This window comes from Eptesicus fuscus, chromosome 4 (genome assembly GCF_027574615.1).
Source record: "Eptesicus fuscus isolate TK198812 chromosome 4, DD_ASM_mEF_20220401, whole genome shotgun sequence".
NCBI classification, from domain to species: Eukaryota; Metazoa; Chordata; class Mammalia; order Chiroptera; family Vespertilionidae; genus Eptesicus; species Eptesicus fuscus.
This window is the reverse complement of record NC_072476.1, coordinates 45,149,798-45,167,313: the sequence shown is the minus strand read 5'-3', so window position 1 is coordinate 45,167,313 and position 17,516 is coordinate 45,149,798. Positions and strand designations below refer to the sequence as shown.

Sequence of the window (17,516 nt, the reverse complement as noted above, 5' to 3'; positions counted from 1 at the left end):
GTGCTGGGGGCAGTCCTGAAGACCCCCTGTGATAGAGAGGTGCTAGCGGCACCCAGAGAGCACTGGAATGAGTCTCGAAGATGCTAAGTCCACTCAGGTTGCTCTGGGTCTCAGAAAGCGCTCTGTAGCACGATTGCCCCTGGGAGACCCCTTTCAGAAAAGACCCTTGATGAAGAACTCAAATCTGATTTGACATCCTCAAGATGATTTTTGAGCCTCTGAGACTTTTGGTGTCAGTGGCTGGAACCCCGGATAATGACAGGAGGGTAGTGGGGACCATGGGGAGAGAGAGTAAGTGGTCTGTGGGTCTGGATTCATGTGTTCCAATTTCACTGCCTTTCTGAGACCTAACTTGCTCTCTGAGCTTCAGGTTCCTCACCTGGGCAATAAATTAAGTCAGGAGAGTCCAGGGAGTCAGATCATGTGGCTGGAAGCCCCTCACGATCTGTCAAGTGCTCTTCCTGTGTTGGGGTTATTATTGCTGAAAGGCAATGTCCAGTCAGAGTGCTGAGACCTGTGGATCAGGCAAGGCAAGTGAAGGAAACACAGGCTATGAGAAACCGAGTCACGTGGGTCCCTCAGGGGAGCCTGGGTCATTGGCAGAGCATACATGTGCCAGCCTATTCTACACATTGAAGACAAGTCCTGTGATTGGAAACTCTCTGACTCCTTCCCCAACACTTCTTGGCCTTTGGCAAGTTTATCATGGACAGGAGAAAGACATTCTGTTTCTTTGGGGTCAGAGACGAACTCATTTCCCTCTTCAATGCCATGAGCACAAAGGCCAAAGCCAATCCCCTTTACCAAGAAACCGCAAACAGTGCTGAGAGTGGCGCCCTTCTGGATGGGGGGTGGGGGGTGGGGTGGGGAACACACATCTATGAATATTCATTCACTGTGTATTTAGGAGCGTTCTGTGTAAAGACCCTTTGAAAACTGATGAGAATTGGCATAAAAGAGTTTGATTAATTCCTGAGTCAGCTGGCCCCGGCCCGAGAACACATGCAATGGTTGTCATAGAGAGCGGGTTTACAAAGAACATGTTTCTGCAGATGTGTGGGCTTGCACTGCAGCGGCCTCCCACTCTCCGGCAAGTACCGCATCGACTCCGGGGATTGGGCTGGGCCCTTAAGAATTAAGCCACAGATCTAAAACCCAAATTCAACTTCAGCTCCCTAAGGGAGCATCCTCCATGCTCACATTCCCTAAGATGCGAGGTCTGAGTATGAGGGACCTCTACCTGAAACTGCCCCCTCTTCCTCTCTGCTCACTCAGCTCCCACCTGTCCTAGACGGACCGTCTCAGCCTCCTGCCTCCTGGTGAAGGCTCCCCCAACCGCTCCGCCTCAGCGGGATGCTTCATTCTGCAGTCACTGAACTGCTGGCAGATGCTTCCCATTTGAGAATTAATTACACACCTTGCCACCTTGTCTTGTCTCCCTGCATTGTTGGCCTGTTTTAATAATGAGTTTCATTATCATTATTTAACTTTTTACATGTTCTTTCCCTGTTCATTCACTCCCACACTCATTTTCATTCAACGAACCTATATCGAGCAGTAACACACCCTGACTAAGTGCTGAAGATGCAAAGATAATGATGAAAGTAATAATAATGTAATAACACTACAACAACAATATTTACAAACAACAAAATAACAATATTTACTGAGTTCTATACTCTAGCATCTGGGCTAGACTCTACCTCACTTAATTCCCACCACAACCCTTGGGAGGAAGGTTTATTAGTACCCCTATTTTACAAATGAGGAAACTCAAGTTCAAAGAGGTTAATTAATTTACCTGAGGCTACATTTATTAATTAGTGATTAATAGTGCTGTCCCCCAGAAGTGAAGGGCAGGGCAACAAGCATATCTTGCTACCACACAGCTGCTGATAGTCTGTCCATGGTCTCCCCTGCTCCTGGCTCTGCCTGCCACCTCCCTTTATCTGGTTCCCAGTCCAGCCTTTGCTCCTGAGGTTGAAGGGAAGACATCTGGTCACCTGAGCTTGACTTCTTCCCAGCTTCAAGTTGTGAGTCCTCCCTAAGACTTCAGATGACTTGCCCTGTTCTCTGGGTCAGTCAGAGGGCATGGGGGTGAGGTGGCACCTGGTGACAATGCGGAGAAGATTGCATTCCAAATTTGAATCCAGGACTGAGTAGAGAAAAGTTCACATCAACAGTGAGGAATTCTTGAGGAAAAGAGAAATAGACTTCCCAACAGTGTCTGTGTCAACAAACTCTGCTGGCAGAATTGTAGAAAGAGGAAACAGGCATGTGAAGGGTGAGGAGGCAGGAATGAAAACCCATTTGTTTTGTAAAAGATACCATTTACTACATGTCAGTGAGCTAAGCAATTTACAGATATTATCTTTTCTCTTTACAACACCCTGTGAAGTAGATAATTCACTGTCTCTATTTCAAAGAGGCGTGTCAAGGATTGCGTAACTTTCCCCACTCTATGCTGCTGGTAAGTGGCAGAGCCAGGACTCAAACCAGCTTCAGCTGACTCAAAAACCCATGCTCACAAACTACCACAATGTACCACCTCATTCATTCATTCATTCATTCATTCATTCATTCATTCTTGTAATAAGAATTTACTGAGCACCAACACTGAGCCAGCCAAGACTTGCGTTACACATTGAAAACACAAAGACAAGTAAGACACAGTGTCCTTATGGAGCTTACAGGCTACCAGGGACAAAGTCCCATCAACATCTCCATTGTAGTATCATCCTCAGTTTTAAACACTAGAGAAGCATAGCTAGGGGGACAGTGGGGAGCATGCTACAGAGGTAACAAAACGGCGAAAGTGAGCCTGAAAGAGAGTTGAGATAGCTCACAGTTGGAGGTAATTTTGCCCCTCAGGGGATATTTGGGAATGTTTGGAGGCATTTTTATTTGTCACAAGGAGGGGAACAGGACAGCAGAGGGTATGTGCTACCCTAGGGATACCCCTAAACATCCTACAGGGTACAGTACAGTCCCACAATGAAGAATTGTCTGGCCTAATTTTTCTGCTAAAAAGCAAGTTGAGAAACTCTGCTTTTGATATTTAATCTGGACCAACTCTTCATTTTGCAGATAAGAAGGCTGAGACCCTAGGAGGTTAAGTAATCTTGAATCTAAGTAGCCCAGGGCACGCAGGACTTACTGTTGGGCAGCTGAGACCTAGCAGAGTAGAGCGTGGTGGTTCAGGCTCTGGAGCCAAACTGCCTGGGCTTGAATTCCATGTCTGCTTCTTACTATTGCACAACTTTGAGCAGGTCCCTGAACCTCTCTGTGTTTTGGTTTCTTCATCTGTAAAATGAGGATAAAGACCTCACCTAGGACATAGTGTGGCTGTTCCAGTTATCTGTTGCTGAATGCACACCAGCCAAAACACAGAGGTCTAAACACTCATTTTAGTTTGCTTACAAGATTGTGGGTCAGGACTTTAAGCAGGCTCAGCTGGGCAGTTCTTAGATCCATGTGGTGTCACCTGGGCTGGCTGGATTCGAGATGGCTTTTCCTTTTCCATGTCTGGTGCCTCACCAGGAACAATTCAAGGCTAAGCTCAGCTGGCCCCTCTGCCTATCCATGGAATCTCTGGCCCCTCACTGTGGCTTCTACAGTGAAGTACTCAAACTTCTTACATGGTGAATAGCTTCTCTGCAAGCATGTCAAACTCGCAGCCCGTGGGCCGCATGTGGCCCACAACAAATATTTTTGCGGCCTAGCCAATATAACAGTATGTAAGAAACATTTTAATAAAAACTTAGTTTTTACAATATCCTATTATACATAATTATTAATAACGAACTACAACATTCGCTAATGATGATTACTATAATCGTGTTGCATTCATTTCCTTTAGCACCTTCCACTCAGGTGTACCATTTCTCTCCACTAATACTAGCAGGGAATGTTTTAGCAGCTGGTTGCCACGTCATTAGTCTTGGACTGACTTGTTTGATGTGCGCAATAGGAAATACTTTGCTTTCGGAGAATAAGAAAAATAGGTTTATTTGCATTACGCTTATTAATTTGTGCAGTTATTCAGTGTCTGGTAAGTTAATATTCAAGAAAAAATTTTTATTAAAATGTTCTATTATTTTATGTTAACGATTACTCATTTATTTCAGCATGTCTCTATCGAAATAAATCTATGTTTCTATGAAAATTGAAGCTTTTGTTTTTTTTTGTGGCCCACATAAACTTAAACCTTGTTTATTTGACCCGTGTTAGCCTTTGAGTTTGACATGCTTGTCCTAGAGTGAGCATCCAAGAGCAAGTTCCAAAAGACAGTTTATTACAGGCACCTCCTAACTTTCACCATATTCTATTGGTCAAAGTAGTCACAGAGCCCAGCCAGATTCAAGAGGAAATGTATCAAAGACTTGGTGGCCATCACAGATATACCTTGGTGGCTATGGAAATTGTGTTAATACATATAAAACACTTAGAACAGTCCCAACATGAAGCAAGCACGGCACATATTTGCTATGGTTGACATCACCTTAGAGTGGTAGTACATCCAAAAGCCTTGCTGGCAAGATCAGAGAAGCAGAACCTTACACAACTGACTGCTCCCTCCCTCCATAACCCTTCCAAAGAAAGTGGTGGTTCATGCCAGCAAGAAGCTATAATCCCGACCTGATACCTCAGCCTAGCATGGCAACTCTGGTCAATGGCTGCCCACGACCTGATGTGGCTCCTGAGGGTGACTTACAGGTCAGGTAAGGATTGTGCCCTTGCATACAACAGCCAGTTCACCATCTGCTGCCTTGACTCACCATAGGCTTGTGTTGAACACATCTTGCTATGATCACTTCCTTTGCAAGACCTTCTGCTCCATCGTTTCCAGGTAAAGTCTTCAAGAAAAAGAAAGATTGCATTTTCCAACTGTCTGTTGTCCTTTATGGTAAAATATTTCCTATATTTTTCTTTCTTCTCATCAAAATGAGTCTATGAAGAGTTGAGCGTGCATGCATGCATTCATTCATTCTCATATTTAAAAACACTTGCTAAGCACCTACTGTGTAACAGGCACTGAGCTAGACCCCAAGAGTATAAGTTGAACAAGACAAACAAATCTTTGCTGACATGAAGCTAATACTTTAATGGAGGAGCCAAATGACAAATAAGTAAACAAAGAAGCAAATGAGTGAGATACAGATTCTGATCACTGCTCTAAATGAAGGGGACACGATAGAAGGGAACCTGAGGATTCTCCTTTACTTAGATGGTAGTTTTGGAAGGGCTTTTTCAGGAGGTGATATTTGAGTTTGCCAGCCTCTTAAAAATCCAGGGAAGAGAATTCTAAGCAACATGGACACCAAAGACAAGGACACTGAGGTGAGAAAGGGCTTAATGTATCCCAGGTCCAAGGATGAGTGTAGAAAGGAGAAAGGTTTGTGATAAGGTTCAAGTCTAGGCAGGGGTCAGATCCTTCTGGGCAAACTAGCCTGGAAACCAAGTGAAACCCAAGCTGTAAAGGGAATTTATTGGCTCAACTGAAAAGTAGAGGCATAGCAGGGGGTTACACTGGGCTCCGACAGAGTCAGCAGGACCTGGTCTTTTCCATGTCTTAGTCTCCTTTGTTCTGAGAGGGCTTTAGCTCAGGAAGCCTTTCCCTATGGATGAGTTTCTGTAGCTCAGGCATACATACATCATGTTTACAATCCAGCAATTCCCAATGTTCTAGCAATTCCCAATGTTCAGGCATACATACATCATGTTTACAAGCCAGCAATTCCCAATGTTCTAGCAATAGTCTTATTGGATCAACTCGGATGCATTCATCTCTGGATCAACCTCTGTGACACAGGAAGAGAATATGCTGATTGTCCATGTTAGTATTACACACTGACCCCCTGATGCAGGAAGGGAAGTAGAGTCAGCCTGCCAAGATCACTTGCAGTGAGAATCAGGGAGTAAGTCCCCAAAGAAATATGGAGATGCAGTTATGACAACACGAGGCATGGATGCTGGGCAGGCATGATGGTGAGGTGGGGGAGATATCCACAAAGCAAGGCTGTGCAGACCATGGTGAGGGTTGAGGTTTTATGCTAAGGGAACTGGGAAGCCATCAAAGGGTTTTCAGCAGGAGAGTAATCTGCTGGCATTTAATCTAATAACAGTTCAAAAAGGTTATTTTGACTGCTGGGTAGAGAAAGGATTGCAGGGATTTACGTTTGGAAGGATTGAAATCAGGGAGCTATTACAGAATGGCAAGTGGGAGAGGTCGGTGCCTTGGACTTAGGTACTTGGGTGGCAGCAGTAAGAGTCAGAGACTTGTGGACAGACTTAAGATTCTCTTGTGGAAGAGCTGGCACCTATTTTTGATGGAGTGGAGGTGGGGAAAACAAGTGAAAGAAGAAGTCAAGCATGATTCCCAGGGTTTTGGCTTGCTCACCTGGATGAATCATGATGCCATTTACCAAGAGGAGAAGGCCATGGGAGGTGGAAGGCAAGAGTTCCATTGTGAGTGTGTTCAGTTTTAGATTCCTGTAGGAGATGTTGAACAGGTAGTTGGATGAACAAGTCTGGAATATAGAAGAAAAGGAATCATCAGTACATAGACATTATTTAAACATGAAAAACTGAATGAGGTCACCCGGGAGAGCATGTAGATAGAGAAAAGAAGGGGGCATTCATGCTACTTCCCCAACAATTTTTCCACTCTCCCAAACTGCTTTACTTAGGTTCTAGGCAAATATGGGCTCTCCTGCCCCTAGACTGTGTGTATGAGTGTGCACGCGTGTGTGTGTGCACGTGCGTGTGTATGCATGTGCCATTCCCTCTGCCTGCAATGACTTCTGTTCTCTCCCCTGAACCCCCGAATGAGGATCAGCTCAAATCTACCTTCTATAGCAATCCTTGCCTCGTTAGCTGCATTGCAAATGCCAGCCTCTTTGCTTCCTATAACTTTCATTGTCTATTCACCATACATTTGGCATTTGCAAAACACTGTTCTCTGTGTGTGTCATATTTCCCTCAAAAAGATTATAAACTCTGAGAAGGCAATCTGCAAACCTTTGTACTTCCAACCTGGCAGATTGGCCAGATAAAAAGCTAAAACAAAGATCTGTTCGTCAATGACAACACTCATACTTTCTTTTGGTAGTTTTTGTTCCAGTGGCTGGGAATTCATCTCAAACTCCTATGCTTGGTGAGACAGCAGCTCAGCAAGGGTGTTCCAATCAATCCCCGGAGCATGAGGCAGCAATTGTCCAATGCTTTAAAATAGTTATGGCAAATACAGGCTTGTGGCAAATAAAGAGCACGTGACTCAATCCGTGTTGAAAAGAGCCAGATGAAAGCAGTTTCCCACAGAGGGAAACCAAAGATTTAAAATGAGCACCTGGGAAGCACTTCAACTGTTTCTGCATCTACTCCTGAGTGATATTCCACCTCATCGGAACACATCTCAGTGTGTTTGTGCCCATTTAGCACTCCCGCCTCCCTTCCCAGCAGAGGTTTCATAACTTACAGCCCATAGTCATTCCAAAATGTTTCCAGGTGGATTCTCAAGCTCCAGACGGCTCAGTCAGCACCAGGGATGCTAGGGAGCCCCACTTTTTCAATTTTTCTGGTTGAACTATGAAACACCTCCCCACCTCACTTCTCCCCCAAACTACCCCTGAAGTATTCCCGAGCTGTATTTGTCTCAAGCTGGAATTCCAATAGTCTCCTGCTCTTTTACATGCATTTCTTGATCGGCTGCGCAGAACAGAGTTCTCCAATTAGGCAAATCAACCTTCAGTTCCCCAATTCTCTTTAAAGCTGCAGCGAGCACTCCCACAATGCCTCCAGTGACAATGCTGAAGAAAGTTGAGCTGGTCTGATGCCGTTTTCCAAGACAATTTTTGCTACTGATTTAGTCATATCTGCCTGTTTCCCAGAGCTCATATTATTTTCCCTTTTTGACACATGACTCACTTCAAAACTAGTATCACTACAGTCTGCCAGTTGAATGTGACCCTTCATTTTTGCCTCCAGGATGCCCAGCTGCACAGCAGATGCTGTGCGGTGGAAAAGGACCCATCTTGGAACAGGCTTTCTGGATTTACCACTTACAATTGCTGCGTGACCTCCAGCTAGTGAGTCTGAGTCTGTTACCTTGCACACAAAAATGAAGATTAAAAACACTTTGAAGTACGAGCATACCGCAGCGGAAGACCACCACAATAAAGAGAGTATTACAACAAAGTCATAATCTTTTTGCTGGTGGAGGATCTTGTCTTCAATTTGAAAACAAAACAAAACAAAAAAAAACAACAACTCAGCACCTGTGAAGTACAATAAAGCAAAGAGCAATAAAAACGAGGCATGCCTGCACTGTTGTGAGGATTAGATGGAATGGCATAAAGGAAGTGCTTGGAATCAAACCTTGCATAATATAAGTAGGGGCTCAGCAGAGAATAAGTTGACCCATGTGAAATTTCCATTTGCATAGGTCCAAAATGGCCAAAATGGACAATTTCACATGGTTCAACCAGCCATTAGCCTGATAGTTAAGCATTGAGGAGATCAGTGTCCAATTGGCTGGAGTATTGAGTACAGAGGAGGTGAAACCTCAGAGTTTAAGTCATCAAAGAATGCCAGCACCCTTCTAGGTGCTTTAAGTGCAGGGAGATTTTCTTGACTCTGAGCTGGCAGTTAAGCAAAGCTAATTTAAGAGCCAGGATAACTATGTGGTTAGGAGTCTAGACTCTATGGAGTGATTTCTTGAGATCAAAGTCTAGCTCTGCTACTCACCAGCTTTGTGACCTTGAGCAACTTTGTTAAATAATCTGAGTCTCAGTTTTCTCCACGACATGGGATCACACAGGGTTGTTGTTAGGACTAAATAAGTTAATGTATGTAAAGTTCTTAGGACACTGAAGTGTTAGTTATCATTAACTTGATTGAAAATAGGTGGTTTGGCCTGATAAGCACCATGGGTAGAAATCAGAACCGAACCATGGAAAATCAGCCTTGCCTTCTTGATCAGCCCCAATATAACAGTTGGGACAGCCCTTGGGAAGCTCAGGAATGGAGGATGAAACAACTCAGGAGAGCTCAGTGAGAATCCTCCCAGCCAATGGCATTGCATACTCTCTCCTGGTGTTTCAAGGGAAGGGCAGAGAACTTTGTAGTTACCCAGAGCAGAAGTGACTAACACATGCCCTACAGAACCCAATGAAGAAAGATGACAGGAGATGAAAGGGAGGGGAAAGAGCTGTCACACACCAAGAAGAAATACTCTGCTCATTCTGGTGGGAAATGAAAGCATTATTTGAATCCACCATTTATTTAGAAACTCATATTAATTAGGACAAAGACATTGTAAGGAAAATGATAACAATGTCCTATGGGTTTTCGCATAACCACTTTTATGTATATTATTTGACCACACACACGCACACACACACACCCTGTGAGTCAGGTAGGCGAAGCCAGCATTCTATTTAAAGATGAGAAACTGAAGGATCAGGGAGCTTAAATGACTTACTCAAGCCTACCTGGACAGTAGGTGATGAAGCTGGAATTTGAATCCCTTAAAGGCAGGGCCATGTTTATCTTTTTTCTTCCCAGCACCAGGCACCAACCTCACATTTATTGAGCAATTGAATGGGCGGTGCGGGGGGTGGGTGGGGTGGGGGGGTGCAGGGAAGGCTGTACCTAGAAAACAGACTCACTTTCTCAGGCTAGTTCAGGTTCTCAGGTTAATGGCTCTAATGCTCATACTTTGAAGAGTCCTGAACCTGTAGTTGGGCAATAATTCAGAGGCATCTAAAGGAGGCAAAGGAAAGGGTTTCAACAGTGTGTGCTCGGACAGATTAGGTATAGTACACATAATCAGCATTTAAGAATGCTCTTCTCCATAACTCTAATAACAGATGAGACTATCCATCCATACTTCTCAGGCTGCCATTTATAATCCATTTGCACATCTGAAAAATGAGGAGATAAAGCTTATAAGCTATATGCTATATACATTTGCTTAGTAAATACACAATTTGATTTGCCCCACATCTTATTAGGGAAAGATCTGGCAGAGCACTTAAAAATCTCAAGAGGGCCCGGCTGGTGTTGCTCAGTGGTTGAGTGTTGACCCATGAACCAGGAGGTCATAATTCTATTCCTGGTCAGGGCACATGTCTGGGTTGTGGGCTTAATCCCCAGTAGGGGGGAGTGCAGGAAGCAGCCGATTGGTGTCTCTCTCTCTCATTGATGTTTCTATCTCTCTATCCCTCTCCCTCTCTCTCTAAAAATCAATAAAAACCATATTAAAAAATCTCAAGAGGATCATTGAATAAACATATTTTCTTCTTGGGACCTCTGAATGGAAGGGGGAAATCTGAGGTTGAGATTGGGCAGTCTCAGGCCTTGCTTTGGGTTTTCCCTTAATGTAAAGGATATTCCTCCTCCATCAAGATTCAGGGGAACGTGTAATTCTAAGTGTCCAAGTCCCCCCACCCCCCACCCCCCACTTCTGTTTCAAAGAGTTTTTAGGGACTCTGAACTGCTGGTAGGATAAGATGAGAGGGTCGCTCTCCAAATGGAGCATGCTCAATGGAGGAGTGGGGAGCCTGGAGGCATCACAACCATCTGGAAGATAAATGGGCTCTGTGCTTTCTGCTGTTAATGAGGGGGGGCCCTCAATGTCTAGCAAGGAGAGTGACAAATACAGCAACGCCATGCTGATACAACTTCCACTGGGTTTCCTGGTTCTGGTAACAGACAACGTTTGCTACAAAGGGATAAATATTTGCAGTTTTTATTGTTGTCTCTGTAGTCAGTGATTCCAATCTGTTTGTGATGAGTGGAGAAAATCCTCAGGGTATAAATTTATTTAACTTACCTTTGCTCTCTTGAATCTTTCAGAATTTCTTCTTTATCTTTCTGAAAAGTTGTCCACCATGTGGATTAGGATGTGTATTTCCCTCATTCTGCAACTTGAGGAAATTTTATTCTTTCATTTCTTCCTCTATTCTCCTGGTCCTATCCTTATGAAACTCTTATTAGAAGGCTGTTAGAATTACTGGATCTGTTTGCCACGTCTCTTAACTCTTCCCTCATATGTTTTTCTCTTTGTCCTTTTGCCCTATGTTCTGGGTCAAATTTTCAGGTCAATCTTCAGGCTCACAAATATGCTTTTCATTTGTGTCATTACTGCTCTTCATCAGAGGAGCATTTTTAGTAATGAAGCCAACATGAGAAAATTGCAAAAACTTGCAGAAGGTCATAATGATCAAAATAAATGGCGAGACCTACCATATTTGGATATGAAGACACTGTAACACAGAATTGACAATTTTCAAGTTAACCTATAAATCCAAAGCAATCCTAGTAAATTGTCTTTAACAGACAAGCTATCTAAGGTTTATTGGAATATGTTTCAAGAATGAGGATTTTTGTCTTCTCTTCCGCTTAAGACTCCACTAAATTAATAGTTAAGGAACTACAACAACAAAAAGAAAGTAGAAACCTGTGTAAGAAAAGAGAATAGAGAAGATGAAAGCAGACAAAAGAATTCAATGCAATTTTAGAAGATAGGCCAGATAGAGGAGCAGTGAGTGATTTCACATGGCAGAGGAAGCAATGATCTAAGCCTGTGGTCGGCAAACTGCGGCTTGTGAGCCTCATGCGGCTCTTTGGCCCCTTGAGTGTGGCTCTTCCACAAAATACCACGGCCTGGGCGAGTCTATTTTGAAGAAGTGGCATTAGAAGAAGTTTAAGTTTAAAAAACTTGGCTCTCAAAAGAAATTTCAATCGTTGTACTGTTGATATTTGGCTCTGTTGACTAATGAGTTTGCCGACCACTGATCTAAGCCACCCGGAGGTGCATAACCATTAATAAGTGAGCCAAGTCACCTGAGGGAAAACCGTGAGATGCTCAGTTTTGGAGACAGCAGGTACAACGAAGGGCTGGGTTGAGCTAAGGAGCTGAAAATAGACGTTGTTGAAAGTTTGTTTATGGAGTAGTCATATCCTTCCCTCTCCTCACATAGTCAGGCTATTCATTTCCAAGTCTAGTGACTGAAGAGTTATTTTCTGTATAATTTAATGATGAAGGCCAAGACTCAAGGATACCCAGATGAAGGCAGCAGAGGGGAGGCACATGGAAGTCAGCAAAAGAAATGCAGTCACCTTTTCACAAATTGCCCTCCAGGCTGACAGACACATAAAGAATATCAGAAGATTCTTTTTTGACAAACTAAATGTCCCTACAGACAAAACTTCGTTTTTTGTTTTCTCCTTCCATCTCTCTTTCCTTCTTCCTTCCTTCCTTTTCCTTCCTTCCTTCCTTCCTTCCTTCCTTCCTTCCTTCCTTCCATGAACTCCCTGCTAAATGGAGCCTACAGGTCAAGTCCTGCCTACTCACTCAGAGACTCCAAGCAATATTTTAGAGGCTGACTCTTAAATATGAACAGAAAGCCAAGGCTCCCAGGTAACTGAGGAAAACTAAGCATGAAAGAGAAAGATAGACACAGAATAAAGAAAAAAAAAAAAAGAAATCTGAAGGAAATAGAGGAGGATATTTAAAAATCTACAACCCTAGAGAAATAAGTGAAGTGAATGTATTCTTATACCCAGAAGTAGAGGTTATGTAAAAGGATAAATCAAAAAACAAGAAATAAAAATTTCTTCTGGAAATAAACATTTAATTAAATTAAAACATTCATTAGAAAGATTGAAGACTAAAGTTGAGGAAATCTTCTAAAAACTAGCACAAAAAGACATTAGCACAAAAAAAAATAGAAAAGAAAACATAATTAACATAAAGGATGAATCCAACCAAAATGATTTCTTAAAATAGAGAAGTGAGAAAACAGAGAGGTGGAAAATATGAAAGTAATATGACAAACTTTTTTAGCAGTAAAACAAAAATCTCTGGATGGTAAATGTCTTTTTTATGCCCAAGAAAATGGATGAAATAAAATCCTTATAAAAGTATGTAAATTGTGAGATGTTAGAGTTCTGGGGGAAAAGAGGAGATCCTAATGGTTCACATAGAGGTTGGGGGCGGGCAGGGGAGGGAGTCATTTGCAAGGAAACAGGCATCAGGTAGTAATAGGATTATTCAAAAGCTACAGTGAATGTTAGAGATCAATAAAATAGTGCCTTCAAATATTTAAAGGAAAATTAAGGTTCAGTCTAGACTTCAAATCCCAGCCAAATTATGACTCCAAGGAGTGGCTAGAATAAAGACATTTTCAAAAGGGTAAGAACTCCAAAATATTACCCATTTCTTCTTTTTAAAAGACACTGGAGGAGGAACAGCACGAACCTGAGTCTTGGCTTCTTGCCTTCCTCCCTGGACAATGAGTTTCAGCACCAGCTCCACCTTCTCCACCAACTACTTGACCCTGGGCTCTGTACAGTCACCCAGCCACCAGGCCCAGCTGGCCAGCAGTGTGGCCAGAGACTATATATGCACTGGGGGCTTGGGCTCCCAGGTCTCCATGGCCCACTCCACCAGCATGTGGGGCAGCTAGGGGCACAGGGTCCTGACTGCAGAGATGGCCCAGGGTCTGGCAGGCATAGGGGTCATCCAGAGAAAGAAGGAGACTATTCAATACCTGGAGAGGGTGAGTAGCCTGGAGGTTGATAATAGAGGAGACTGGAGAGCAAAATCCAGGCACACCTGGAGAAGAAAGGACCCCAAGTCAGAGAGTAGGGTGCATTACTTCAGGATCCCGGAGGACCTGAGGGCTCAGGGCTTTGCAAGTTCTTTTAGCAATGCCTATGTCATTTTGCAGATTGACAATGCCTATCTTGCTGCTGATGACTTGAGAGTCAAGTATGAGATGGAGCTGGCCATGCACCACTCTGTGGAGAGAAACATCCATGGGTTCTAACAGGTCACTGATGACACCAATATCACTGGCTGCAGCTTGAGACAGATCCAGGCTTTCAAGGAGGAGCTACTCTTCATGAAGAAGAACCGCAAGGAGGAAGTAAATGGTCTACAAAACCAGATTGCCAACTCTGGGTTGACCGGGGAGTTGGATGCCTCCAAATCTCAAGACCTCAGCAAGATCATGACGAACATCCAAGCCCAGTATGACGAGCTAACTCGGAAAAACCGAGAGGAACTAGACAAGTACTGGTCCCAGCAGACTGAGGAGAGAGCACCATAGTGGTCAACTCACAGACTGTCGAGACAGGAGCTGCTGAGATGATACTCATGGAACTGAGATGTATGGTTCAATCCTTGGTGACTGACCTGGACTTGATGAGAAATCTGAAGGCCAATTTTGAGAACAGCCTGAGGGAGGTGACGATGCACTATGCCATGCAGATGGAACAGCTCAACAACTCAGCTCAGGGACCACCTTAATTGAAGCCCCTGACTTGAGATTCCCTGAGTCACCCATGTGAGGACAGTGTTACTTCCCATTCACTCTCTCCTGCTGCAGCTGGAGGCAGAGCTGGCTTGGACCCAGGCAGAGGGGCAGTACCAGGCCCAGGAGTACCAGGCCCTGCTGAAAACCAAAGTCAAGCTGGAGAATGAGATCTCCACCTACTGCCTCCTGCTGGAAGAAAGGAAGGACTTTGATTTTGGTGACAACGTGGATCACAGCAACTCTATGCAATCCATCCAAATGGTGACCACCTGCATGAAGGTGGATGGCAAAGTGGTGTCTGAGGGGCACCGCCTAAGGGGACAGTAGGCCAATCAAAGTTCAGAGATCATTGAACATTAAAAAAAGAAAAGCAATGGAAAGATTTTCAATTCTCTTAATGGCAGGCTAGATCAACCCTTCCATTGAGGTCAACTATAGGAAAAACTACATAACATATACCTATTTATTTAAGACTAGAGGCCCGGTGCACGAATTCATGCACCAGTGGGGTCCCTCGGCCTGGCCTGCGGGATTGGGCCGAAACCAGGTCTCCGACATCCCCAGAGGGGTCCTGGATTGTGAGAGGGTACAGGCCAGGCCAAGGGACCCCACCAGTGCACAACCAGGGCTGGGGAAGGATGCGGGAGGTTGGCCAGCTGGGGAGGGACCACAGGAGGGCTTCAGGACATGTCCAGCCCATCTTGCTCAGTTCCAATTGGCCAGACCCCAGCAATAAGCTAACCTACCAGTCGGAGTGTCTGCCCCCTGGTGATCAGTGCTTGTCATAGCGAGTGGTTGAGCGGCCTTAGCAGATGACCAGACACTTAGCACATTAGGCTTTTATTATATAAGATTATTTATATTTAAATATGTATAATATATATTAAATATATAATTAAATATATATTCTATAAATCTAAATACAGTATATATTTTAATTTTTCTTAAAAGCATCAAAGAGCTGATAAGACAGTTGAAGGATATTCATGCCAAAATTTGGACGAATTTGAGAAGCAAGTACTCAAAGCTGCCTTTGCCCCAGTCAGGAAGAAACAGCTGCAATGTGGAGCTGTGGTATTTGGTGGCCTCACTGGCAAAACAGATAAAAGGGCCTGCCAAGTGGAGAGTCTGATAAATACTCACACACTAAGTTGAGGTCCTGAAGGGCTTTACTCTTAGAGCAGAGCTTCCCAAACCTGTCTGCACATTAGAATCACTGGAGAGCTTTTAACAATTCCAAAGCACAGGCCACCCCGCAGACCGATTAAATCACAGTCTCTGGGGTAGGACACCGGCATCAGGGTATTTTGAAGCTCCCCAGGCGATTCCAAGGTGCAGGTGAGTTTGGCAACCACAGCGGTGAGAGTGAATGGGAAGTAACACTGTCCTCACAGGGGTGACTCAGGGAATCTCAAGTCTGGGGCTTTAATTAAGGTGGTCCCTGAGTGTCAGCTGCAAATGAAAATGCTCTGTGGGGCATTATGTTCTCATCCTTGGCCTCACATTTTTTTCTACAAACAAAATTTCAAATGCAATGTCAAGCATAATGTCCCTATGAGTGAGAAACAGGGGGATAATGACAACAGACACAAACTCACGAAAGCATACAACCAGACAGCATAGCATGTAATTTCTTCTAATGCCCTGTGCTCAATCTAGAAAATTTTCTAAGAAAACTGCAAGGTAAATACTCCTTCTAGATTATGGTATGAAATGTCTTCAGAACTCCAAGGCAATATTGACAATTGAAAAATTGGAGGTGGTAAAAGAAAAGCATCCCTATATATTATTAGTTATAAGAACTATTGGGGGGAGAGGGGAGAGAGAAGGGAGTAAGCGCTCAGAAAAATATTTCCAGAAGCATTTAATTAAAAATAAATGCTTCTTGCTCCAATTTTTTTTAAAGCCACAATAGTAAGATCCATTTTTCCCCTCTCTCTGTAGGGTAGGAAGAGATCAACAAAATCAAATTGAAAGCAATAGAAAAAGATGAGACTGGAGTTTTTATATTACCCTGGAAAAGCCACTTGGATATCACAGATTTTAAGAAGCATGGGGCCTAGATCTTGACATCTTTCTCCCACCTCACAGTCATTTCCATTGCTCCCCATCATTTATACAAGACTTACTGCTTTTAGCCAAGCATTGTGTTGGGCCGTGGGGATGTGACAACCTCAAGTCGCTGTTAGCACAGGGAGTGGGAGAGAGAGAGATCAGCCGGATAAGCCGGCAGGCAGTTACAATTCAGAACTCAAATGCAGAGGTGTGTGCAGAGTATGAGGAAGCCTGGAACTCAGACCACTTCCCAAACACACCCATTATCCCCTCCAAAGATGAGGAGCCACAAGAAGAAACAAAATCTAAAAGCATTGTCCCTTGTGATTGCAAAATAAATACCCCGTGATATCACTCGGACAGGAAAGAGTGAGGCGGATTTGGGAAGGCGAGTAAAGCACGGGAGCCAGGCTGTGTGCACAGAGGGTGGAAGGCCCTCAACAGGCCAGCCAGGACCTCTGCCCCAGGCCCCTTCCTTCCCCTCCTCACCTGGCCCCTGACCTCTGTGCCTGTCTGGACCAGCGTCCTTGTCCTGCTGCCTCCCGAGGATGCTGTAGGCTGTGCATGGCTCTGCTCTGCTGGAGACACCCCTGCACACACCCCCGCCCCCCAACTGCTCCCACCACTCAACCCTCCAGGGACAGGACACTTCTTTCCTCCTGGTGTTTCTCTACCCAGCCCAGGCCTTCCCTTCATTCTCCACACGTAACAAAAGTCCAGGCACTATCATTTGAAGAATCTGCACCTACAAACCAGAGACACTGGACTTCACGTACAATTCAAAGACCAGCTTCCAACAAGTGCCAAGAATCAGATCTGCCCCCAGGGTCCCTTCGACCCTCTCCCTCTCAGTGCCCAGTCTGCTGCCGCCGTGGCCAGGAAGTGCTCCAGGCCTCCTCGGAGCCCAGGGACGCAGTCTTTTCTCTTATTTCACCGCTGAGTGTCCTAAAAGAGAGATGACCATTGGTCCTGGTTCACACCTTAGGTTCCAGTATAATTATTAATAGTTTCCCCATTTCACTCCCCAAACAGCCCAGTTTGGATGTTACGTGACACGGTCACCTTGCCTAGGAATAACGGGCTAGGAAGACTGACAGCGAGAACACCCATTCCTTTCAGGGAAACCCAGCCCCAGTA

At 44.3% G+C, this 17,516-nt stretch overlaps 1 long non-coding RNA gene and 1 pseudogene across 1 annotated transcript; one reads left to right on the top strand and one right to left on the bottom strand.

Moving 5' to 3' along the window:
* Positions 1 to 1,806: 1,806 nt before the first annotated feature.
* On the bottom strand, positions 1,807 to 9,729 carry LOC114232584 (uncharacterized). Its single transcript, XR_008555820.1, has 4 exons — positions 9,669 to 9,729; positions 6,401 to 6,530; positions 4,779 to 4,856; positions 1,807 to 2,109 (listed from the first exon to the last, which is right to left on the bottom strand). It is a non-coding gene; the product is annotated as an uncharacterized LOC114232584 (long non-coding RNA).
* A 3,569-nt stretch (positions 9,730 to 13,298) lies between these two features.
* LOC103288784 (keratin, type I cytoskeletal 18-like) lies at positions 13,299 to 14,651 on the top strand (annotated as a pseudogene).
* Positions 14,652 to 17,516: the final 2,865 nt, after the last annotated feature.